Genomic DNA, 26369 nt, shown 5'->3' with positions numbered 1-26369 from the left:
TTTGTCTAAAGAATGAGATAACTGTATTTATGTGGATTTGTCTTTGTTTCTTCTCTTCTGTACCATTGGTCTTCATGTTTGTTTTGAATGCAATTGATTTATGGGTGTAAGATCCCTCTTTTTTTTTTTTTGTTCACCCACCCTGCTGAGAAGCTGCCTCTCTGATTTCTTGGTTTTATGCCTCATAACAGCCAGGAAAGTGACTTCCTGCAGTATGCCATCTTGAAACCCTCCAGTTTGTTTGCACATTCTTGATACAAATCTTTTATCCAATATGTTCTACAAATATTTTTACCTGTCTGTGCTTTGACTTTCCATTTACTCAATAGTATCTTTCACAAAGCACATAGTTTTTATTTATTAATAAGTCCAACTTGCCATGTTTTGCTTTCATGGATCATATATATGATCTTATACTTAATAACTCATCACTAAATTCAAGGTCAAAAAAGTTTTCTCCTGTTTTCTTTTAGAATTTGTATGCTGTTGCATTACACATTTAGGTCTATGATTCATTTTTAGCTTTATTTAAAGATGTGAGATTTGTGTGTGCATTAATGTTTATATATATATATATATATATATATATATATATATATATATATATATATACACACACACACATTTCATTTGTTCTAGCACCATTTTTAGAAAAGGCTATCCATTTTACATTGAATTCCTTTGTCCCTATGTCAAAGAACAGTGTATGATATTTGCATGGACCTCTGTTCGGTCATATATATTGGTGAAGAATATATATATTGGTAGAAGACTGCACCCCATGGATATATATATATATATATATATATATATATATATATATATATATATATATATATATATACCTTCAAGAATATATATATTCTTTACCAATATAGCCTTCTTTTGATTAATATAGTTTTATAGTAAACTTTGAAATTCAATAGTGTCTGTCCTATCAAATTTTTCTTTTCAATTTTCAGTGTTATATTGGCTACTCTAGATCTTTTGTCTTTCTACATCAGTTTTAGAATCGATTTGTTAATATCTAAAAAACAGATGGCATTGTTATTAGGGTTGTGTTTAATCTATATGGATGAGTTTGATAGTATAATATATAAGAAATATCTATTTTTGAATGCATGAAAACATTACCATTCCATTTATTTAGGTTTTTTAAAAATTTCTTTCACTAAAGTTTTATAACATTTCACATAAAAAATGTTTGTGTTTTTGTGTGTGTATGTATGTGTATGTGTGTGTGCGTATGTGTGTGTGTGTGTTTGTGTGTGTGTGTGTGTGCATGTGTGTGCATGTGTAGTTGGATTTCTGCCTGGCTTAATTTGTTAATGATCTTTTTAACACTGAAAATCATAATTTTCAATGCAAATATGTGAAAAAGCAATTAAATTTTCTATATTTATGTCAATTTGTGATTTGCCATGTATTTACTTTCAAGCTATATTTTGGTTGATTCTTTGGGATTTTCTACATAGACAATTACGACATTTGTAATACAGGCAATTTTATTTCCTTATTTCCAGTAGGTATACATTTTATTTTCTATTTTTTTATTTGTCCACTATTTACAACTCCATTACAATGTGGTGAGAGAGAACATCTTTGTTCCCAGCCTTAGAGGAAAAACATTCAGTTTCTCATCATTAAGTTTAATGTTAGCTGTAGGTTTTTGTAGCTGTTCTTTATCACTTTGAACAAATTTCTCCCCTCATCATAGTTTGATAAAAATTTTTATCAGAGATAAGCAGTGGATACTGTCAGTTCTATTTTTTTGCTATTTTTCTTTCTTTTCTTTATTTACTTTTGTGGTGATGAGGATGGAACCCAGTGCCATTTTGCATCTTTTGATTTGATCATAATGTATTTTTCTTTGGTCAGTTGATGCAATGGATTATATTGATTTCCTAGTGTTGAACTAGCCTTGCATACCTGGAATAAAGCCCATTTTTCTGTGATGTATAATTCTTTCTGTACATTGCTGCACTTAATTTACTAATATTTTGTCAAGGAGTTTTGCATCAATGGTCATGAATGGTTATATTTTGTGGTTTTCTTTTCTTGTAATATCTTTAACAGGCTTGTCTCAGTGTAATGCTGACCTTGCAGAATGATTTAGAAAGGGTGGCCTTTTCTGCTCTTTCCTAGAAAGGATAACTGGTATCATATCTCCCTTGAATGTTATGTAGAATTGAGCAGTGAACAATCTTAGGTCATTTATATTAGGAAGAGTATTAATTATTGATTAAATTTCTGTCAGAGATGTTGGTTTAATTGTATTCTATTTCTCCTTATGTAAATTTTATCTATTTTCATCTTACAAGAAATTTGTCTATTTCATCTAAATTATCAGATTTGGGAACTTAACATTGTTAATGGTATTCTTTATTATCTTTTAATGTTTAATGATAAACACTCAGTTGTGTTTATCCTTCCTTCATTTACACTATTGGTAATTCATATCTTTACTCTTTTTTATTGTTTGTTGACTTTTTCAGTGATATTGTTTCTTCAGAGAAACAAGGGTCACAACTCTGAGACACAGTTCTACCTTTTGGTTTTTATTGATTTTCCTTATAGTTTTCCTTTTTGAAATTTTATCAATTTCTGCTGTGATTTCTATTCTTTTCTTCTACTCTCTTGAGATTTAAATAGTTCTTTTTTCTCTAATTCCTAAGATGCAAGTTTAGATTATGGACTTTAATTTTTTTTAATTCTCTATATTCCTCTACACATCAGCTTTTGTTGCATTGCACAAATTGGAATAACATATATTTTCATTATCATTTATTTATAAATTTAAAAATTATTTTGTGAAGTATTGGTCCAAGTGTCATCTAGAAGTATGTTGCTTAATTCTAATTGTTTGGATACATTTCCTCTAATTTTACAATTGAACACCTTTATAATTGGAGGATGTGTGTGTGTGTGTGTGTGTGTTTTGTGATATTATATGTGTCAACTTGATAGGGGAAGGCCATGCCTGTGAGGGTGATTCTGGAAAAGAGCATTTCAATCTGTGAACTGAGTAAACCAGACTCCCTTTCAATGTGGATGGGTGTTATCCAATTCACAGAGGGCTTAGTACAGAAGAAGTCAGGGAAAGATAAAATTCGTCCTCTGATTAAGATCAGTCTTCAGCTTTCGAACATTTTTGGAAAACCAATGAATATAATAATATTGGCTACTTGTTCCTAATATAGTTGGAAAACCTGTTTAAAAAAAAAAAAGACTGAACTCAGGCATTCAAAATCCGCACCCCCCCCCCAAGTACATTGGAAAATTTTTCTACGTATACTCTTCAGGAGAACTGATCACCTGTAGCCAAAGGATAACAATTGCTAAAAATCAAATGCAGAAGCAGAATCGTATCTTGCAACTGGTTAAATGACACATACTGATGAATGAACACTCATATACACCACACCCTATTGGTTTTGTTTGTCTGGGGAAAAAAAGATCTGACTAAACTAATACAGATCCCCTAACATATTAACCATAGTTTCCTGAATGATAATTCTGAGTCTGGCTCTAATGTTTGCTGTATCTGTTAAGATCTTTTCCCTTAAATTTTGCCAACCCTTGTAATTCTATGTTGAAAGTCAATCGTACTGTATCAGCTAATAGGAACTCAGATAAATAACCCTTTCCTGTGCATCTCTTAATCTGGCTATGACTTGTATAGGACTTAATATTTGCTGTTGCTAGAGGCACCAGAGGATTCAAATACTTCCAGTGTTCATGTTTGTGCTTCCTCTCTTGACTTGGGTCTTTTCTCAAGAGTGTGTTCCAGAGACAGCCTGCATCTTGCAGCTCTTTCAGCGCCAGTGTGCCACTGGAGTACTGGAGCCCTTCAGTGTGGAGGTGAATTTGGGGAAAAGGGCAGCCTCTAATCTTATGATCAAATCTGTCTTCTAGTGAACCTGTATTGGAGTTCTGATTTTCACAATGGCTTCCAGTAGTATAGCTTCCCTCTTCTTAGGTAAAATAGGCTAGAGGGACCTTTTGTCTTAGGAATATTCACGAGGGATGAGTCTGCTAAAGTCTTTTCCCTGAAGAACATTACTTTGAAATGAATTTTGCTGTCTATGCTAGGGCCAGAGGGGATCTCTCTTGACATTTCAATGTGAGAATATGTTGGAGATTCTAGATGTAAAACTTCTGAAAACGTTCAGATTCCTCCAAGATTGAAGCTCCTGGGAGTTTCTTATTTTCCACACTGATCTACACTTAGCCTCCAGTGATTCATCAATGTTACTGGGTTTTTTTGTTTTATTTTTCTGAAGTTGCCATTTATGTTTACCTTCAAGTTTAGGGCTCCCCTGGCTTCTGCTCTAGGTAAACTGATCTCAGCTGTGATTCTGGACTCACCTACCTGTCTCTAGATTTTGTGGTGGAACTGGTCCTCCAAGCACCTTTCCTTGATGAATCCAAGAAATCATTGATTTTTTTTTAATTTGTTCAGCTTTTTCTTTTAAATATGGGAGTCAAAGCTCTCACACTCCTTTCAGGTAGGAGTTGAAACAAGAAATCTCTATGTTTCTTACTTTCATTCTTCTTGTTCTACCAACCTCTGAGAAAGATATATTGAGGTTTTCCACTAAAAATGTTTATCTATAAATTTTTTGGTAGTGCTATCAGTTGTTCAATATATTTTGAAGCTGTATACTGTGATTATATTTACAGTGTTGTATTTCTTTTTTACCAGTATATTACATCAGTCTTTGCTCCTTATGAAATTTTGGGTTCTCAATTTTATTTTGACAGAATGTAAGATTTCTAACACATACCCTCCCCCCAAGTATTGGCCTGGTATGTCATTTTGAGTTTTCAACATTTGTCTTTGAGTATATTTTTTATAGTACACACATTAATGTGATTCTAATTTAATCTGAGAAACAGTGGCTTTAATTATCTTATTTACTAAGTTCTATATTATAATCTAACTTTTGGCATCATGTTTTTATGTTTTCTATTTAACCTTTTTCATTTTCAATGGCAGGTAATATTTATTTGCCTTGACTAATAAGGTACAAATTTTGTTTTCAAGTGGGATTATTGTGATATAATTCACATACAATACAATTCACTCATTTAAAGGCATGTTACTTTTATCTTTACAAGGTGGATCTTGATTTAAAGTTCATTAATTTCTTAAGCCATAATGAGCTGCTTTGAGATTGATCAATCCTTTATTATTGTTTATGACAACTAATGTCCATGTATCAGTATGTAAAAGAATAAATCAGTTTCTTCATTACAACAGCAATAACTTACTACGACAGAAACAAAACTTACCTTTTTATGAATGACTGATATTGCGGATTTTAAGTATCTCCACCTTTCATGGGCAAGTCTATTCCTAATCTCAGGAGTTATGGAGTTATTTAAGAACATAAATATATCAGAATAAAAATATCAGTTGCTATACAAAAAATACAAATACAAGGGTTCAATTCCTTAATTTAAAAAAGCACAAAATAAGGTTGGAGACAGAAAAGAACATGCAGTTTGACCCAGGAGATCTAGATGTAGCTGCATTAAATAGATACTAAAGTACTGAAATTAGAAAGCAACAATAATTACAACAGTTGGCTAGGGTTATTGCAAAATTGACACTAACATAAGTAAATATATATGCATTTTTATGCATATATTATATGTAGTTATTTTTACTGTTGCAAATAGTTTTATATTTGAGTTATAAACTCATTATGTGCTCATGATGAAATATATAAAAAATACAGATGTCATCAAACAGAACATTCAATATTTGAAATTCAATATTTTTATTATTTTTACTGTGGAAATTAATTATTTTATTAAAATCAAAATACTACACATAAAATGTAGAGTGCCTTAAATTTTCATGCCTCTAAAAATAGTAAAGTATAGCTTTTATCACTGCATTATTTTTTATCTTTTCTTACTTATTGGTATTATATATTGATATTGTTAGAAGTTAAAATATGATTCTTCAACAAATTTAATTAATAATTCAATTGTATTCTGATTCTTTTTTAAAGGTATACTTCTAGAATGAGAATAATTTGATTTTAATGTCAATATTTTATATTATTTAAAGTGGATTATCTTGCAAAAAAATGCTAATTTATATTCCCATCAACATAACATTTTATTGTTTTTTTTTTGCTATACTCTCATCAATATTTGTTAATTTTAAAGATAGGAAACAACAAACCATTGATGGCATCACAGTCTAAACCAACATATTTGAGTATCAAAGTAAAGCTTGCATTATATTGAAGAGCTTAGGCCTAACACATGATTGCCTGAAGGTCAGAACTTAGGGTTGAAAATATGAAAATTATAATTAATGTCCTCCTTCTTTATTACTTCTATTTCTCCCTACCACAGCAAATTTCTGACTTCTCTCACTCTGAACTTAGGGTCCTGGAAATGAGAGGAAGAAGAATAGTGTAAATGTAGATCTGGCAAAATAGATCAAACACACAGTTCCACCTGAAAGGTTCCTTATCCCTGCATCAACTAGCCATGTCCCCCTACATATGCATTCACCTGAAATGTCTGCAGAATCTATTCTCTAGCTAATTTCTTTTTGAGTATGAGGCATTGGAATGGAACTAACCATGAGATTGAGACAGTCAAAGTGAATTTAGGAATTGCCCTTAGTGGTGACAGAAACAATTCAAGAGTGGCAAAGCAGGATGCTGCTGAGTGTCTGATAGTCTGAATGCACTCCCCTTAGGGCCCTGCATGATTAGGAGGCAGAAGAAGAATGCAATGCTGTTCAACTTCACTTTATGAGCCTGTAGCCTGCTTTTGTCACCTCAATTTCAAGAAGTAATCAATTTACTAACAAATTTTCCAAAGGAACTATATACATCAGCTGAAAATACTTCTATAAAGACCTCTCTCAAACAGAATCAGAGTAAAGCATTTCAGTGAGTACTGAAGGTGGAGGGACACATTTTAATTTACTGACCTCTGACCAGGGAAGCTATTGCTAAGTCTTTGCATGATGAGTCACACCTCTGCCTCCACTGCCCAAAATAACAGTTCCTTACTTTGCACACAGTAAGATATGCTAGAATGTTCACAGGAGGATGTGGAAGCCAAGCAGATTCTACTGTTTCCTTACTATGAATTTTTGAGCAAACCACCTAACATATCTGAAACTCATTCTTCATATCTGAAAAATCATAGAATAATCACAACCAGGAATGATTTGCAAGAGTTAAAATGTGTCATTTTTCAAAGTGCTTTTTAAGGGACTTAGACTACCCATTGTGGTTTTTCTTTTGTTTTGTTTTGTTTCTCTAAGTAGTCCTCTGGCAAGTCCTCACTCTGTCGCCTCTCCTACCCCTAGCACGTCATGGTCTCTGCCATTTGAAATCAGTTGCAAAACCAAGCAGATTCACAGGTTAAATACATTTTTAATGCTCAGAGTCGGGAGTCTTGCTTCTGACTGCCCTGAGAGAAATTTTTTTTTTGTCTCTGCATGATTGCAGAAATTACACTCAGAAGAATTGGAGGGACTTGAAGCCAGTGCACTTGTCAATGAAAATGCCAGTATTTTAAAAATATGGAAAAGCTGCATTTTCCAATGGAAATACACACACAAACACACACATACACATTACTATTTCCATCACTAAAATATTAGCCATTCACTTTCCAAAGTCAAAATAAAGTACTTATGTTTTAATCTCATTGTTATTTTCTTGTGATTTTTTTTTTCTTTTTTTTACCTGAGGTAAATATATCGAATTTCCTCCCTAACCCATACAAAAGCCTGTAACTCTCACCTCCTCTTTGATGACTCTGAAGGAATTGCTAACTTCACTGAGGACTTTCTACCTGACAGAGGCCAAGTGTTCTGTACCTTCTCATCCTCAAAACTAAGTTGTCATCTTTTACCGTTATCGTCTTCAACACAGCAAACTTGAGTAACACTCTCAATAATTTTATATGGATAATAAGTCATACTTCTTCCTTGGTCTGAATCCAGAGTCAGTGATGTTACTTATTACTTTATTTTTTCCTTCAAGTTTGGCATGGTTTGAATATGAACAGGATCTCCAGAAGTTCACAACCTGAAGACTTGTTATAGGAAAGTACTGAAAATTTAAGAGGTGGGGGTCTACTGGGAGATCCTTTGGTCATTGGGAGAGGGCATTCAAAGTGAATTTGGAACTTTGCATGTCCCTATCTCTCATGGCTTCCTGAATCTAGATGTGAGCATTTGCTTCAATATTCATTCTTACCATAATGTTTTGTTCCTACCAAGGCCCAAACCAAAGGGGTTGCCCAATCTTAGATTTGAATCTTCTGAAACGTGACTCAAAATAAGCCTCTTATTAATTGATCAGCAGCCTGTGTCTGATGTTTTATTGTAGAGACTCAAAGTTGACTAATACAATGTTTTTTATTACTAAATAATATTGACAGTATTTGACATAGAGTGTACTTCTAGGTGAATAGGCACTGTTTTGTTCTTTACATGGATTATTTCATTTCATTCTTAAAACCATACAAGAAGATTAGAATTGTTTTTGCCATTCCCAATGTACAGATGAGGAAATGAAGAAATGGAGGCACAAATGTAGAGAGAATCTGACAAAGATCCCATTGCTCTTGACTGGAGAGACAGGATGCAGGTACAAATTCTCCAGCACTTCATCTTTCTCTTCCATGTAACCTGCACTCACACTCAAGATTGAGAACCACTGACCTCTCATTACCGGCTGCCTTAGAACCCCTCTTCACCTTACCAAAGGACCACACACTGTGTGCTTGTCCATGCATTGGTCTCTGTGCCTGGGTCTATGCTCCCCTTAGCTCTTCCTTGTGATGATTTGGATAAACTCCTTCATCCTCCAATGTCTCCAATATCACTTACACCTTATGAACTCTGCCTTCTCCCTTCCTTTCCCTAGACAACATTTAATTATTTCCACAGCACAATGATCAGGCTTCTTCTGTGCCAGTTTTCACATTATGTCACAATTAATTGTTTACTGTTCTGTCCCTTCTTCCACATTATGAGCTCCTCAAAGAAAGGATAGCATTTTATTTATCTGCATTCTCTAATGTCTAAAAAAGTGACTGGTATATAGTAGATACGTGTTTAATTATATATCAAACTAAATTTGTGTAACTGCTTTAACTGTCCTTTTGAGTCTGTACCCAATAATGATTAGAAAAAAAAGAAATCAGAGGCCCCTGCACATAAATTTATTCTTATTAGAGAGGAGATTTTTTTAGTTCAGTAAAAATAACTGTTTGTTGTGACAGGTTACTACACCTGATGTCGTGATGCAGTTTGGCTTGATTCTACTCTCTGATATTTTTTCCTCTCCCTCCATCCCTTTTTCTTCTCTCTCTCTCTCTCTCTCTCTCTCTCTCTCTCTCTCTCTCTCCTCTCTCCTCTCTCCTCTCTCCTCTCTCCTCTCTCCTCTCTCCTCTCTCCTCTCTCCTCTCTCCTCTCTCTTTCTTCTTCTCCCTACATTCCTTAACTGTTTCCTTGGTCTTTTATTTTTGGCTATTTGTCAAATTACCCATTCTCCTTGAAGCTACCATGTGTTGTGATTCAGGCACCAATTTTAGAATCATCTATTATAAAATCTTATATTTTTGTTTCTTTCATTATTGTTTATATTACTTTGTTCATATGTTCCAAATTTTCACTTATTGTAAGATGTAAGAGAGACCAAATACGATGGTGATTGGTGTATGAAAACTTAATATACTGGTCCTGCAACAATTTTGTTGTTGTTCTTTTTAGTCATATATGAAAATAGAATCTGTTTTGATATAATTACCAGCGTGGAATATATATTATTCTAATTACAACCCCAGTCTTGTGGATGTACATGATAGTAAGATTCAATGCAGTGTATTCATATATGTACATAGGAAAGATGTGTCAGATGCATTCCTGTCTTTCTTTTTCCCTTTCTTCATTTCTTCTGTTCCTCCCTTTGTCTGCAACAAGCTTTCAACTTGATGATAGAAGCTGCATCTGTCCCTATAAAGAAGCCAGGTAGTGCTGGGAAAGGAGTCCTGCCCAGGCAGCAGGCAATTGTAAAGGCCTAATAAAGCAATCATGCCCATTTTATGGTATTAGGTGATAAATGCCTGACATAAGTACTTTAATCATATAAGCATTTTGATGCCCCCTATGGTACTTGGCCTCCCTGGGTTAATTTGTCTTCCCCCTCTGTGTCTATTTTCCCTGGATGTTGACCTAATTACTATTCACTGTCAGGCCATTGTGATCAGTAGGTCTGTGACTAGAGTTGCTACTTCAGTACTGTTCTTAAATCTTTCTCTTTTTCTCTTACTCTGGCTTACTATTCTACCTCAACTATCATTCTTTCCCCAACTTTCTCAATATACCAGGGGCCATGAATTATACCAATTCCAGCTTTTCACGTTCAAAGTTGCCTAAGTCTAGATGGTCTCATCTGGCACATGGTCTTTACTTTTGACTTAATGTCTAATCCTCAGAGTAAGACAATACTAGAGTAATGAACATATCCATATTACTTTTATTTTGATAACATAATAAAAATATCATGGGAATACACTAATCCTGTAGCTGATCCACAATCTGTTCTTTCAGTGCTTACTATAATCTTAGGCAAGTGATTGAAGCGGTCTTTGATTCAGAGTGATAAATGCAACTTTTCCTTTTTTTTAAATTTGTTCTAATTAGTTATACATGACAGTACAATGTATTTATGCACTTTGATATACCATAATAAATGGAGTATAACTTCTCATTTTTCTGATTGTACATGTTGTAGAATCACATCGGTCATGCAGTCATATATGTGCATAAGGTAATATTGTCTGTTTCATTCCCATATGCCCTCCCATCCCTTCACTCCCCTTCACTCGCTTCAACCTAAAGTAACACTATTCTTCTCTAGTCCCCCCCTCCCTTATTGTGGATTAGCATCTGCATATCAGAGAAAACGTCTGGCCTTTGTTTATTGGAATTGACTTATTTCACTTAGCATGATATTCTCCAGAGTCATCCATTTACCGGCAAATGCCATAATTTTCTTCATCTTTAAAGCTGAGTAACATTCCATATATATAGCATATATATATATATATGATAATGTAGACTTATATCGATACATATAGAAATGTCATGGGAATACATTAACCATATAGATAGGTAGATAAATGGATGGATGGATAAATAGATACATAAATAGATAGATACCATATTTTCTTTATCCTTTCACCTGTTGAAGGGCATCTAGGTTGGTTTCATAGTTCACTATTTTGAGTTGAGCTGAAACATTGATGTGGCTGTGTCACTATAGAATGCTGATTTTAAAGTCCTTTGGGTATAAACTGAGGAGTGGAATACCTTGGTCAAATGGTGGTTCCATTCCAAGCTTTCTGAGGAATCTCCATACCACTTTTCATGGTGGACCCACCAGCAATGTATGAGTGTACATTTTCCCCATGTTCTCATCAACATTTATTGTTGCTTGAATCCTCCATAATTGTGATTCTGATTGGAATGAGATGAAATCATAGATCAGTTTTGATTAGCATTTCTCTAAATGCTAAAGATGTTGAACATTTTTTCGTATATTTAATGGTTGATTGTATTTCTTCTTCTGTGAAGTGTCTGTTCAGTTCCTTAGCCCATTTATTAATTGGGTTATTTGAGATTTTTGTTTGTGTGTGCTAATTTTTTTTTTTTGAGCTCTTATATATCCTGGAGATTAGTGCTTTACCTGTGGTGCATGTGGTAAAGATTTTCTCCCAATCTGTAGGTGCACTCTTCACATTCTTGATTATTTCCTTTGCTAAGCAGCTTTTTAGTTTGAATTCATCCCATTTATAGATTCTTGATTTTACTTCTTGCATTTGAGGGGTCTTGTAAGGAAGTCAGATCCTAGGCTGACATCATGAATATTTGTGACTACGTTTTTCTTCTATTGATGCGGGATCTTTGTTCTAGTGCCTGAGTCTTTCATCCATTTTCAGTTGAGTTTCATGAAGGATGAGAGATAGAGGTTTAGTTTCATTTTGTTACAGGTGACTTTCCAATTTTCCTAGCAACATTTGTTGAATAGGCTCTTTTCTCCAGTGAATGTTTTTGGTGACTTTCTCTAGTGTGAGATAACTGTATTTATGTGGGGGTTTGTCTCTGTGTCTTCTACTCTATACCATTGATCTACATGTCTATTTTGGTGTTGATGCTATGCTGGTTTTGTTACTATAGCTCTGTAGTATAGTTGAAGGTCTGGTATGCTTCACTTTTCTTGCTAAGGATTACTTTGGCTATTCTCTTATTTTTCCAAATGAATTTCCTGATTGCTTTTTCTAATTCCATGAAAAATGTCATCGAGATTTTAACAGAAATTGCATTAAATCTATATAAATGCTTTTGGCAGTATGGCCATTTTGACAATATTAATTCTGCCTATCTAGAGCAAGGGAAGTCTTTCCATCTTCTAAGGTCTTCTTCAATTTATTCCTTTTGGTGTTCTGTAGTTTTCATTGTAGAGTTTTTTCATGTCTTTTGTTAGATTGATTCCCAAGTATTTCATTTTTTTCTTTGAGGGTATTAATAGTGTATCGGGTAGTTTTCCTAATTTATCTTTCAGTAGATTCATCACTGATGTATAGAAACATGTTTGATTTATGGGTGATTTTATATCCTGCTACTTTGCTGAATCCATTCATTAGTTCTATAAGTTTCCTGGTGGAGTATTTTGGATCATCTGTATATAGAAGAAAATAGTGATAGTTTGAGTACTTCTTTGCCTATTTATATCCCTTTAATTTTTTTTCTTCTGTCTAATTGCTCCTTAAAGTATTCCATGAAATAGAGAAGGAGGAAACCCCTCTAAACTCAATCTATGTGGCTAATATCATCCTGATACCAAAACCAGATATAGACACATCAAGGGAAAAAAACATCAGACCAATATCCCTGATTTACATAGATGCAAAAGTTCTCAACAAAATTCTGGAAAATCACATAAAAAAGCATATTTAAAAGGTGCATCATGATCAAGTGTGGTTCATCCCAGGATACAAGGTTATTTGATCATATGGAAATCAATAAACAATTCCCTATATCAATAGACTTTAAAACAAGATAGATGTTGAAAAATCATTTGACAAAATACAGCACCTCTTCCTGTTCAGAACATTAGAATAACTAGGGATACTAGAAACAAAACTGGACATATATGCCGAATCCAAGGCCAACATAATATTAAACAGAGAAAAACTGAAAGCATTTCCTCCCAAAACTGGAACAAGAAAAGATTGCCTTCTTTCACCACTTTTATTCAACATCGTCCTAACCAAATGCAAGTTTTCAATATATAAACGCTTGTACTCAACCCTAGACTTACTGCAGGAGAATCTCTAAATATGGAATCCCAGGAATCAGTGTTTTTTAGATACTAAATTGGTACTAATTCTCACCCTTGGGTTGGAACAACTCAATTTTGACATCTCCAATGTCCCTTTCAGGAATAGAATGTTTCCTTATCAATGGTATTCACCTCTCCAGAATTTTGGAGCATTAGGTAAAAACGTTAAAAAGCATGCTTCATCCAAAATGCATAAATATTTTTTATCATGCACATGCATTAATCTGTTTTTGTATATTGTTTCAGGAAGGCAACATGCCTATTTGTATTTTCATTTTTTTAAATAAGAAGCACTAAATTTGAGTCATCTGGAAGAGTAACCACACATAATATTTTCTTTGTTCAAACATTTGTTGCATAGATTTCTCAAAATCCCCAGAAGTCATTGTCAGTTGTCATTAATGGTAATTAATGGAACATTTTATGACTTCTAAGTAACTGAATTTCCCCTGAAAGACCAATGGGATTACACCCATCATCATACCTGGGTGTACATGAAGTAACTTTTGTTCCCATGATAATAGCTCACATTTCCAGTCATGAAACTTCTAAACAGAAAAATCACTAATACAACTGAGCTGCTTGCTGGAGGTGGGGGAAGAAATGTAAAGAAATGTATAAGGAGCAAGGAAAGTGGCATCACATTGTTCGTTGTCCTCTGCTTGATGGGGTGAGTCTTTTCACTAATACACAAGTTGAAAATTATTTTTCTCCTACAAAAAGATGAGGAAGTTTATATAATTTCTTCAACCACCATGCCACAGAGTAGAGCAGACAGAGCTGTCGTTAAAGGAAACTAGCACCTGCAATGACGCTTTACAGTCAAGGCATTGAATGAAGCAGAGCGTCTAACATAAAAATAGGAAATCAGAAAAGAGATGAATAGGGCTATGAATTTACATTGGAAGGAGAATATTATCTTGAAATCCTTATTTTTTTTTGCAACTGCAGACAGAATAAGAATTCTCTACCTTTTTTCCCATTTCAATGTCACAATCCTGGAAATAGTGCATGTTGGACAAAATCAAGAACAGCACAGATAATTAACAAAATGGAACCAGAATAAAGTCTGGAATAGACTAAAGAAAAGAGAATATATTACAGATGCCCTGACAGGAGATTTTACTGCCTTATTAGGAGGCAAGATTTTAAACAAAAGCCCCACACATTGTATATCATTTGCTCTTGCTTTCTTTTTGTGCATGTTTTGTTATTTAGTAAACTGAATATCATTTATTAATTTCAGGAAGGGGTTTTAATACTTCCTCTAATCAATTTTGTCTTTATCTATGTAACTTTTTAATACACAAAGATCTAAAGTATAGTTACACTGGATGGGGTGGACATAATTAGGAATTTAGCAGAACACAGAAAGTTACAACCTTTGCAGAAAGGTGGCAAGGCTCTGTCATGCTTGGTTCTGCTTTTTTTGTGGAAGGGTAAGTCTCTTAAGGAGAAGTCTTAAATGAGGAATGAAGTCGACTTCCTCTCTGTAAGTTCCTTTCCTGGCTCTGTCATTCCTCTCTCCTACTCTCATCCCTTCTCTCTTCTTCTTCCTTCCTCAGATCTTTCCTTGTCTTCCTTCATCACTTTCTACATACTTTCATTCCTACCGTAAAAGTCTCCGGGATAAAACACAGTGCATATTTTCCTTCTTTTCTTTATTCTTGTCTCTGCCTAATGATGCCTAAAAAGGCTCATTCTCAGTGGGTTCCTGCTACACAGTCCAGTCTCACGGCCCTGAAATGATGTTCTACGGAGTGTAGCTTTGCTGAGTTAGACACACTCAGCAGCACTAAGATAACAGGATGCTGAGATGATGCTGTCTGGTGAACTGAAGCACAGCAGCTGCAAGTAAGAAGGGTGAAAGAACACTTTGAGGATGTACTGGAGCATGGAGATGAGCAATCTGGCATAACAGGAGCTCCTAGGTAGGAGCTGAAGCAGAGGAGAGAATAGTCTCATTATTTCAAAATTAAAAGCTAAATTTTGGCAGAATGTGAATCAATAGTTCATATGTGGATTTTATAACAGCTAATATGGAAGCTCCATAGGACTGAATTCTTTTTTCTTAAGGTAGAAAATCTCTGAATTCTCAACCTCTTCAGTAGAACTGAATCACTTTAAGTAGTACCAACCTTTAAAAAGAAGATCAGATTGAAAAACTGCTAAACTCTGTATTACCAAAGAAGCTTAACAAAATGTGTGAGCCAGTACTTTGAAATATTGAGAAACAACTCATTAATCCTGTTTTTAAAAAGTGCTTTCATTTCTTATTTTTCAGGTAGGATGCACACCAGGTTACACTTCACCCTTAACTTGACCCAAGACTGTTACACACACACACACACACACACACACACACACGCACACACACTCATTCTAGGGGAAACATATCCATAAGATTGAAATTACTTACATTACAGTCAAGTGCTTTGAAATGCAGACAAAATGATGGGTTCTCCATTGCCATATAACTGGAGGACAACTTTGTATAAAAGAAGGTAAGTCACTGGCAAATGTTGGCCCTGGTAAGTGCAGACATAGGGTTTAGCTATTCATTTTCAGCTGTAACCTCATGGAGTCACCTTTTCAACTACACTTTCAAAATCCAGGAGTTAAAGTAACTAAAGGAGAAGAAAAGTTATGCATTGCAGGTTGAGATCATTATCACTGCACATTAATTTTTTTTTATAAATCCATTTCTTCAAGACTTTAAGAATTCAGTTTTCATAATGATTCAATAAATATAAACTGAAAGAAAAAAAAAACACCATCAGAATCCTAGAAGGGGAAATAACATTACAATGCTAATACAGTCAGTAGGAGGCCACAGTAATCCAGATTATCATACATAACTGTCTCATGGAAACTAATTTGACTTTTATTGTGCTGCTAAATGAAATTATTACATGATCTATAGATTATTGAGCCCTGTGGCAATGCTGGAGAGTGAGGCACTGAGCTGCATCTTTTACTTTGATGGTTGTGAGGTGGTTAAAGCACTTTACACATTAAGAGTCAGTAAAGTAGACTATAATGCTCAGTGACTAAATAAATTACTTGCCAGAAACCATAAGCATGGCAGGAAGAATGCAGCAAGCAAGCAAAGCATCTCCTTATTAACCATGTGCATCCAATAAAGATAAGGCATGCGAAAGAACTTGCATGTGAGAGCTATATAATTATGAAAACAGTTTTTCCTCTGATGGGTCTGGGACAATGTCCCCAGCCTCCCTAGGCAATCCCCTAAAGGACTTTGAAGATGCTGATGACTTTGTGTTACTTGATGGTATTGGGAACAATGCACTGACCAGGGAAATCATTCTAGTTGAATAAGAACATTGTATATTTAAGACCCCAATCAAGGGAAAAGAGGATGACATGTGTTTGTAGATAATAAAATATTTTATTATGGAAATTACACTTAAGCATTACCAGGATTGTGCTTCTTATAATAGGAATTGGTATTTTAATTATAAATTCAGAGGTAACAGCAGTGGTTCTAATTATTACTAACAGCTAAATTTTCATGCCATTATGCGAGTTCCCCTTGGATCTAACTCCAAAGGTGAGTTAGCACCTTCTGTTCTACTGTAGTAACCAGTGTGCTTTACACTATTGCTGGAGCACTTACTGCAGATCAGAGTTCAAAGTGCATGTTTCTCTCACTATCTTGAAAGCTTTGGTTGTCTGCAGTCTGTGCTATTGACTATGCCACCCAGTCCCCCATCCGGGTACTCCAGCCTAGCAGTCAATCAGACTTTGCTGCTTGACTACAATCTTCCTCATTACCCACAACTGTGAAGTCACACAGGATGGCTTCAATGTCTTTTCATATCCTAACCTGTCATGGTTTTTTGTTGTTGTTGTTGTCTCATTGCCAATGACTTTTCCTTCCACTTCACTTTTGCTCCCTGCTTCCACAGATACACCAGGATCCAGCCACTTCTTAAAACTTTTGTCAAAAATTACAAATCCACAAATAACAATGTGTAACTACAACTACAACTTTCTCCCTTTCTAATTTTTTTTATTTATTCCTGTTACAAACGGTAAGCTCATCTAGTTTTCTAATGAGTTAAATCCTTTTCCTTCTCCCAGATCTTTACTTTTCCACTTTTCCCAATTATTCAGCTAAGTTTATATAGTCATTTTTGGTAATATATTTTGCTCCAGCGTTTTATCACTTTTAGCCAACACAAAACCCTGGAAGAACTTCATTATCTTCTTTCTCCACATGTGGTCCTGACAGGACAGCTAAGCACTACTTCATACAAAAAGGTGAATGGATTCCATGAACACATATGGTTACCATTAAAATGGGCTCTTAGAGTAGCTGTAGTGACCTCATTCTCCCACCTTCTGCAACTATTTCACACTTTCTTCCCTGTCCTCAAAATTCTAATTCACCCTTTCTTTTCCTATCAGTGGATAATTATTTCCAATATTTGACCAAAATTATATTTTTTTGGAACTGGGAATGGAACCCAGGGTTACTACTAAGCTACACCCCCAGCACCCACACCCCCACTTTTTTTCATTTAATTTGAGACAGGGTCTTGCTAAATTGCTGCAGCTACCCTTGAACTACCAATCCTCCTGCCTCAGCCTCCCAAGTTACTGGGATTACAGTTTTGCAACACCACACCCTAGAAAACTCTTGATCTTCACAGTAGCAAATATCAAAATCTCTCTTACTGCACTATTCTATCTTCCTTTTCTCTGGTAAAACAGAGGCACTATTTCTCCTCTCAGCTGAGGCTAGACTATCTACTGGATTTCACCTGGTCACCACTTATTAAAAAATTGAATATTAAAATATTTCTTTTCTGTAGATTTAATATCTTCTTTGACACAGTCTTCCCTCTGGCATTTTAACATGTTGAAATATCTCCCACAGTCAAAAAACTTTCCATGAACCCCAAATCTCTCAAACCTCATCTTCTGTTTCCTCTTTTCATCACCAAAAGTTAATCTCATGGTCTCCATCCCTAAATTTTTAATCAGACAAAAATCTAGTATCTTTTCCAATCACTGCCTGAAAAATAAGAAAAGGTATTTTTGGAATATTTAATGAGAGCCAAGTTGCTTGACCTCTCACAGCATTTGTAGACTTACCCCCTCTCCTTCTTGAATGTTCTTCCATTGGCCTCTGGAATTCTTTTTCCTCATTTTCTTCCTGTTTTTCTGTTCACCCTGTCTATACTTCTTTGAACATTCCTCTTCTACTCAGGTGTTAATTTTTTTTTTTAAGCTCAGAATCTCATCTTCCTTTCATTTTCTAATATGGGTTCCATTTTACCTTTACCCCTCAGGTTTTTAAGAGTTCATAATGTGCCAGTGACCTTTAACTCAGGCTTCTCTACTAAGCTTCAAACTATGTATATAAAAACTGCCTACCCAAAATCTTCCTCTGGAAACCTCAAATATACTTTAAGCAGAACAAAAACAATTTCTCAGTTCTCTTTTCTTGTACTGGGGAACAATTCACTTATCTCCCAGTGTTCTAATCTCATTAGAATAGTGTCAAACTTCACTCAGTTATATAAACAGAAAGCCTGAGAAACTCTGACTCTTCCTCACGCTACATTCCTGCCCATCACCAGGGCCACCAAAGCCTTTCTACTATGAATACCTGTGAAGTCCCTCCTTTCTTTCCATCATCAGGGTCACTAGACAAAACCAACCTGCCAAGTGTTACCTGCAGTTCTGTAATAGCCTGTTACCAGGTCTCCCTACACCACAAAGGTTTTCTCTTCAAAATAAAACTAAGTTGATTATTTCAAAATACAAATCTGATATGTTCCCCAAATTCATTTCACCTAATACCCTTTAGAGTTTCCATTTCTCCAAGTATAAGAAAAACAGAAAATCCTATTTCATGAAGTTTCTGCCTATTTCTGAAGACCCACTGTACATGACCTTTGTCTCAGTCTCTGAAATCCTGACACATAGCCTTTCTGCAATTCCTTAGATGTGTCTTGTTTCTTCCTGCAAGACGAGCTTGTCAGGTGTGGTTGCCTGTGCTGTGTACCCTTCCTGTCTTTGTTGAGTAAACTCATGATCTCCTTACCTCCACTCATTATCATTGTCTGAGAAATTCCCCCCTCCCCCCAGAATAGATGTGATTCCTTTCCTTTCAAAGACCTATGCCATTTTCACATATATACAATGTGATTGATTTGGTCTGTTCCTGTTTCATCTCCACAGACTTTATATGTCTAGATGTTCTGCTCTGAGACTGGGGAGAGTCCAGTTGGTACTTGCCCCTCATTAAAATTCTATATATATGTGCATGTTTCTCTCTGTGTGTGTGTGTGTGTGTGTGTGTGCAGTTTTTTGTGTATATGTGTGTGTGTGTGTGTGTGTGTGTGTGTGTATATATATATACACACACATATATATATATATAAGTGGATGAAAGTATGGACAAATAGGAAAATATAAAGAGCATGACAACATGTTTAAAATGCGAGCAATGAACTAAGACAATGTTTTCTGTTTTATTTCTCATATATTATTTCTCAAACAATATTTATTACTGATTTTAATCATCTAAATTTCTTCTACTTAAGGAGAAAAACTGTATACTTCAATTTGTTTTTACCATATCTTTTTTAATGCTAATCCAATATTCTAGAACAACCTCCCCCTCTCTCAAAAAATCTACTTTCCAATTCAAAATTCTCACACTATCACACATTGTCTCAAAATATCCCATATCATTTAGTCTAATGAGAAGAATTTTCTTTTATTCAAATGTTTGGTGTTTCATAATGGCCATACTCTTTTAAAAAGGGAATTGAGATAATTTGTTCAAATTCATTTCAGTAAAAATTAATCACACATCTATCATTTGCCACAGTGCTTCACTGTGAGAATACAGAAATAAAAAGGACAGATTTTACTTTCCCTGCTAGTGTGACCTTGTTAACATAAAAGCTGGTCGCTTAAGACTACAATCTTATTTGGACTCATGATAATCATTTTACTGTAATGTTAAATTAATTTTTTGCTTGATTTTCCTGGGCATTTCAAAACACATAACTCAATAAATAATATTGTCCAAGAGTGGCTCCTTAAAAGGACAATCTACATTCGCAATAATGACTTTAATAAATCAGGGAGCATTCAATCAAACTAGATCAATGATTAGACATGACCAGTGTAAGATAAACATGACTTTAATGAATATTTCTAATAGTCATTCACTGCTTATGATGCCTTTAGTGTGAAGCCAATATCAGAGCCACAAAATAAAATAAGCATAATAACATTAATAAAATTACTGACTCACTAAATTCTAAGTTTTTAACTCTGTGAATATTTAAAATTCACACATGTGCACTGAAGTGGGTTGGAAATCATAATCGAGAGCTTATATAACCTTTATTAATGTTAAGACTGAAAATTCAGATCATCCTATAAGACACTGAAACAACATAGTATCCTTTACATATATAAGCTATCCTATAAATAATGCTTTGGGGAATTATGATATCCTTCATACATTGCACAACATGTGAAAAGTGACTTTCATAACTTGTTTGACAACAATTTTTGGTTGATAGAAGCAAAATACTTCAAAAAAAGGGTTACATTATATCTATGAAAATATGCTTTTGGTTTCACATGAAATGGCTTGTTTTGACATCATACTGTTCTTGATATTTGAGAATAATATGACTTCTCATGTCAAATTGTATATCATCTTGGACAGTAGCAGTTTGGCAAGTATTACACTTACTTCCTGCTCATGCATTCTCATTGCATTATTTTAGGTATATTAAGCATATGTCTCTTTTGAAATCCAACAAATTTATGAGATCTTCCTTGCCTTTGTTCACAAATTTGTGAATAATTCATTCATTTACAATATGCATATCAATTATTCGAATGAATGAAGGCCAATACCACTTCTAATAGAAGTGGAATATTTGAAAATCAACTAATCTTGCTTATTCACAACATCACTGAAATTGATATAGGTACCCCATACCTTTGGTTGAGGTGTATTGGCTCTTCTTTTTTCCCTTTTTTTCATCATTGAAGAAACTTCTTTTTGTTTTTTCATGAGCATTGTCAGTTTCAGAAGACACATGTCTAGTCTCATTTCACTCATGGTTCCTGTAGTACAGAACCCAATATTTCAAAGATGTACTGAAAAGTTATAATCAGTGAATAGATTGTCACAAAAGAAAAAAAAAAGAAAAAAAAACAGTGTGTGGTTGTGAATTCTCTACATATCAAGCATTTCTAGATCTACCTTACTTCCAAGCAAAAATCATCACTGGGTCCTTCTTGAGCACTTTTTGCCCAATATAAGTCAAAGTAACAATATTCTGATATTCCACACAGTACCCAGAATTCATAATCAAATCTTATGGGCTTATATGACATTATAAATAATGTCACAATAATGGGTGCAAAAATTATTTAGGAACAGTATGAAAACAGGCCAAGACTTACCAACGAATAACCACAACTAACAATACAGTGGAGTTTGTCAGCTACTGTGCACTGCACACTACTAGGAAGTATACATCGTCCCAGTGTCTTTTTTTTTTTTTGACACTCGTCAACGTTTTATTTTACTAACTTCAGGTCAATCTTCCACAACTATTTTCTGGTCAATTTACTATCCTTGCTTGGTGTCCCAAAATGGTAATACCAATATATTTGTGGGGTATGGAGAAGAGACCACTCTAAGAAGCACTGTATTTACTCATCTTCCACAAGGCAAATGAGTTGGGCATCTGATTGTTCAACAAAACATAATAGCATCCAAGCAAACCAAGCTATAGACACTCTTCATTTACCAAAATTAGACCAGAGAAAACCTACTCTACACAAATGTTATAGGTATTGCTATTCATCTTTTCTTTTTCTGTTGCCGCAACATTTTTCTTCTTTTAATTATCATGTTGTATAGTTTCTCAAGTCTTGCTCTTAGTCCCTCTCCTATGATTGCACCATTAGGCTGCAAATGCCAAGGAATTTATGAGCTTGCTAACAATTTTTCAATTTCAATGAGACAGTGAGTTTCTTGGGGCTTGTTTGCTAGCAACTGTAAATACAGGGGTTCCTTGATTTTTCTAATATCCCTGTTATTTTCTGAAATTCTGTTTTCAGCTTTTTCAATTAATGGAGTCCATAGCAACAAATGCCCTCTGTGCATCTGGCATATGACTTTCATGGTGTTCTTCATTTCTCCTGACCACCAACATCCCCAGAGTGGAAAGTGACTGTTTTAGAATTTTCCAAGATTACCTCAGTTTTCTCAGTGTTAAATCCTTTGGTAGGTACAATATTTACAAATTCATTGAATTGCAGCCTGTATAAAACAGTTGTCTTTCCAACACAGTCCAAAACCAGAACAACAATGAGAAAGGACTAAAATGAAGAATAGAAGTCTAGTCTGATAGTCCATTTTCCAGCTGCAAATAAGTGTTCCAGATTTAAACTCTTTTTCTCATGTGGAATTTCTCTTCTTAGGTGATTCCGCTACAAGACCTAAAATGGAGTCCAGGTACAAATGAGAAAGCACCGGGAAAGTATTTCCTTGCAGGGGGAATGCACCACATATCCATCCAGCTTAGACTTCCATGCAGTTCTAACAGCTGCTGCACTAGAAACCTCTAACATAGGGTTTATATATAAAGTTTATATGAACAACTCTTGAAAGGCATTGAAGAGTTGCCAAAGCACACAGAATTTAAATGTATGATCCCTTAAAAGATACTACATGAGCACAATGTTCCCTAGGATTTCTATCCTGAGAGAATTTTCAAAACTAAGAGCAAAAGAATAACAGCTAAGTAAAAGGCAGCAATATTTCTAACCTGAGGAGTAAAAAGGTCAAAGTTTAGGGCTGCCAAAATGGCTAGGATTGAGGGCAAACACCAAAAGAGGAGGAAACTGCAGAAAAGAAGTTCATTAATGTAGATAGAAACTCTGATCAATATAATAGCTTACTTGACAACAAAATCAGTTCCTAAACTTAGTATGCACAAAACAAAATCCAAAATCCACCAGAAAACATAGTTTAGAGTCTAAGGAACCAAGTAATGATTTCAGCACCCAACAGAAGATGGACTTCAAGCCTATACAAGGTATAGAAACATCTAGGGCCCAAAAGGATCAGAACTTTGGAATTAAGGCAACATAATATTTAAATATAAGAAAGCTTAAAAACAAAGCTTAAAACCAAGGTTTTACAAGGTCAAAATAACCTTCCAGTGCTCCTCTACATTCCTGAAGAAAACTAGGGATGGGAATGTAGCTCAGAGGTACAGTGCTTCGTCCCAGTGTCTTTTATATGGGACTGCTACTTTCCACCATTGATAATTTGAAACACAGTGCATTCTTTAAAATAAAATGAAAACCTAGTTCTTCCATGAATGTCTTTCTTATACTTATATATTAGTTATGTACACAATATTCTGTATAGTTTATCCTTGAAGTAACTTCCAGAGCAAAATGCCATTATCACAATGAATTTAAAAATACTTTTGAACACTCCGGTCATTCAACTACTACTTTTCTCAAAAATAATAATCATAATAAAACATAATAATTATTTCCATCCTACCATAAGTGGTATATTTGTTGCTCAAGTTTTTTATAGATGCTATATATCTGGGATAATGGGACAAAAACAGTTAATGATATCAATGAAACACATAAAAAGAAAATGAAACCAGAAAACATAATGTCCTCCATACCATATGCATTAAACACAGTGTCTGCTTAAACGTATTAAGTTTTGGCAAGAGAGAGAAATTAAAGAATTAATAGTTTTAAAGATATCAACATCTGAAAACTTGAAGTATATTACCCATTGAACAGGCTTGTCTTTCTCTCTTAAGCACCGTATTTCTTAAAGCAGAACTCCTTCATACCCAAGTTGTTTATTACTTTGTTTTTGCAGGGCTAGGGTTAGAAACCAGGGCCTTATGGGTTAGGCAAGCCCTCTACCACTGAGTTCAACCCCCAGCACTCTCAATAGAACTTTCAACATTGCCATGTGCTAGAAGCAGTACTGGCCTAAGGATTTTTTCCTAAATAATTTCATTTAACCCTATAGAAAACTGATGATTGAGGCACAGGTATCAGGCCATTTATTGATGAAGGAAACTGAAGTACATATTAATAACTTTTGCATACAATAAATAAGTGATGAATACAAGATTTAAAATGACTGACTCTGGTTCTCTTAACTATTTTCATATAATATTCTCCTCCCACAAAATGTTCTTACAACTAAACCTCACATAAGTAAAACAAGCACAGATTTTAGAAAGAAGAAGGTGCGTAGTATAAAAATCAAAAATCAATTTCACAACTCCAAAATGAAGAGAAAATGATGATAGTTTATGTTTTAAATGACTCAGTAAGTAGTAATCCTTCAATTAGGTTTCAGCAACTTTTTTTTTCTTATTTTTCCCCAAATTCTAACTGAATGTATGGAGATACTAAATCAAAATCTGTCGGCCTTTATTTAAAACTAAATAAATAAATAAATAAAAATGACAGTTACTATTTGCTGTTAATCTCAAATTGAGCCCTTGTGGTGGGGGAAGGGAAGATGTAGAGGAGGCGGGGTCACCCTGGGCTGAGGACTATAACATGCAGCCAATCACAATCAAGAGGCGGGATCTTTCACAGCTTGGTCCTGCAGCTTCAAACGGGAACTTCTCTGGTCTCACAGAACTGAGGAGGCAGCTGGGGAAAGGAGGACCTGCTAGCAGCAAGAATGAGGGGAACAAGGTGCTGTCCTCTGTCGCGGGGACTGCTCACCCATTTTAGCTACAGTAGCATATATCGAGGTTTTCAGATCAAAAAATCTTGTCTTTTTAGATTTCTTTTTAGTCAACAACGAACTTTGTTCGGACTTGTCAGGCACGGAGGGGAGTGGTAATTGAAGATGAATCTGCCTAACCTATCGGAGTCGTCTGTATGGCCTCTCATTACCTGCTCATTTTTGACAAAACAGCCCAGAACTAACATTCTTGCGGAGGGTTCCTAGGTGTGCTCCTTCCTGCAGTCTCCTGGGAATGGGAGTTGGGACCACAGTGAGGGAGGTGAGGGAAGACAGAAGCATATGTGGTATCCATTGCAGCTTACGCATAACTTTACAGGACACCCTCAGCTTCTTCCTTCTTAAAATGTCCTTCACCGCTTAAAATGTACCTCACCACTTGGGTGCTTTGATATTTCTTTAAGTTTCAGGCTCATTCCATAACAAAGACTTCGATTTTGCAAAGGTACAATGGGTGGCTAAAAGCAGACATAAACACTTGACATCGCTACCTCAGTTTTCATCCATCTCCTTTGAATTACTTTGGATGCCAGGGACAAGATCTGATCCGATCAACATCTTGTGATAAGTCAAAGCTGCCTATCTCCCTAGGCCACAGAGACCTTCTTATCCAGGAAAAGACCTGGCCTTACCAATCTTGAGACAACAAGCAAGCCCTGCTGATCAAGGTCACCTGCTTTGGCAGCTGTGAAGAGCTCTCAGCTATGCAAACCCCAAACATTTGCCCTTATTCCCCTTTTTATTGTCAGCTCCCTAAAGACAGGGTTAAGGACTGGATCCCCTTGCCTTCACAGTGCAGCTACACTGATTTAAGTTCCTTTCATGGGCCATCATTACCTTTTGTTTGGATGTTGGGGCAAGGAGCCAGACCTGATTGTTGGATCTCCAGAGTCAGGCCTCTGGCAAAAATTCCATCACATTATTCTCCTCCCACTCTCTGCCCTCTTCCTTTGCCCTGTAATCTCCCTTTCATGAGACAAAGCAAAAGTACAAAAAGGAATGATAAAAAAGAAACAATAAAGAGAAGGAGGGAAGACTGAGGAAGAGTGGAAAGAAGGAAGAAGGGAGCGAGTAACAAAGGAAGTGAGAGACCAAATATATAAACAGACCATGACCAGACTATAAAGAAAGAACTCAGACCCACA

The 26369-nt window shown here is 35.1% G+C and overlaps 1 pseudogene; it reads right to left on the bottom strand.

Annotated features, from left to right (window-relative positions):
* Positions 1 to 22275: 22275 nt before the first annotated feature.
* LOC143389927 (ADP-ribosylation factor-like protein 4A) lies at positions 22276 to 25412 on the bottom strand (annotated as a pseudogene).
* Positions 25413 to 26369: the final 957 nt, after the last annotated feature.

Source organism: Callospermophilus lateralis, unplaced genomic scaffold (assembly GCF_048772815.1).
Source record: "Callospermophilus lateralis isolate mCalLat2 unplaced genomic scaffold, mCalLat2.hap1 Scaffold_74, whole genome shotgun sequence".
Taxonomy (NCBI): domain Eukaryota; kingdom Metazoa; phylum Chordata; class Mammalia; order Rodentia; family Sciuridae; genus Callospermophilus; species Callospermophilus lateralis.
This window is presented reverse-complemented; position numbering and strand designations above follow the sequence as displayed.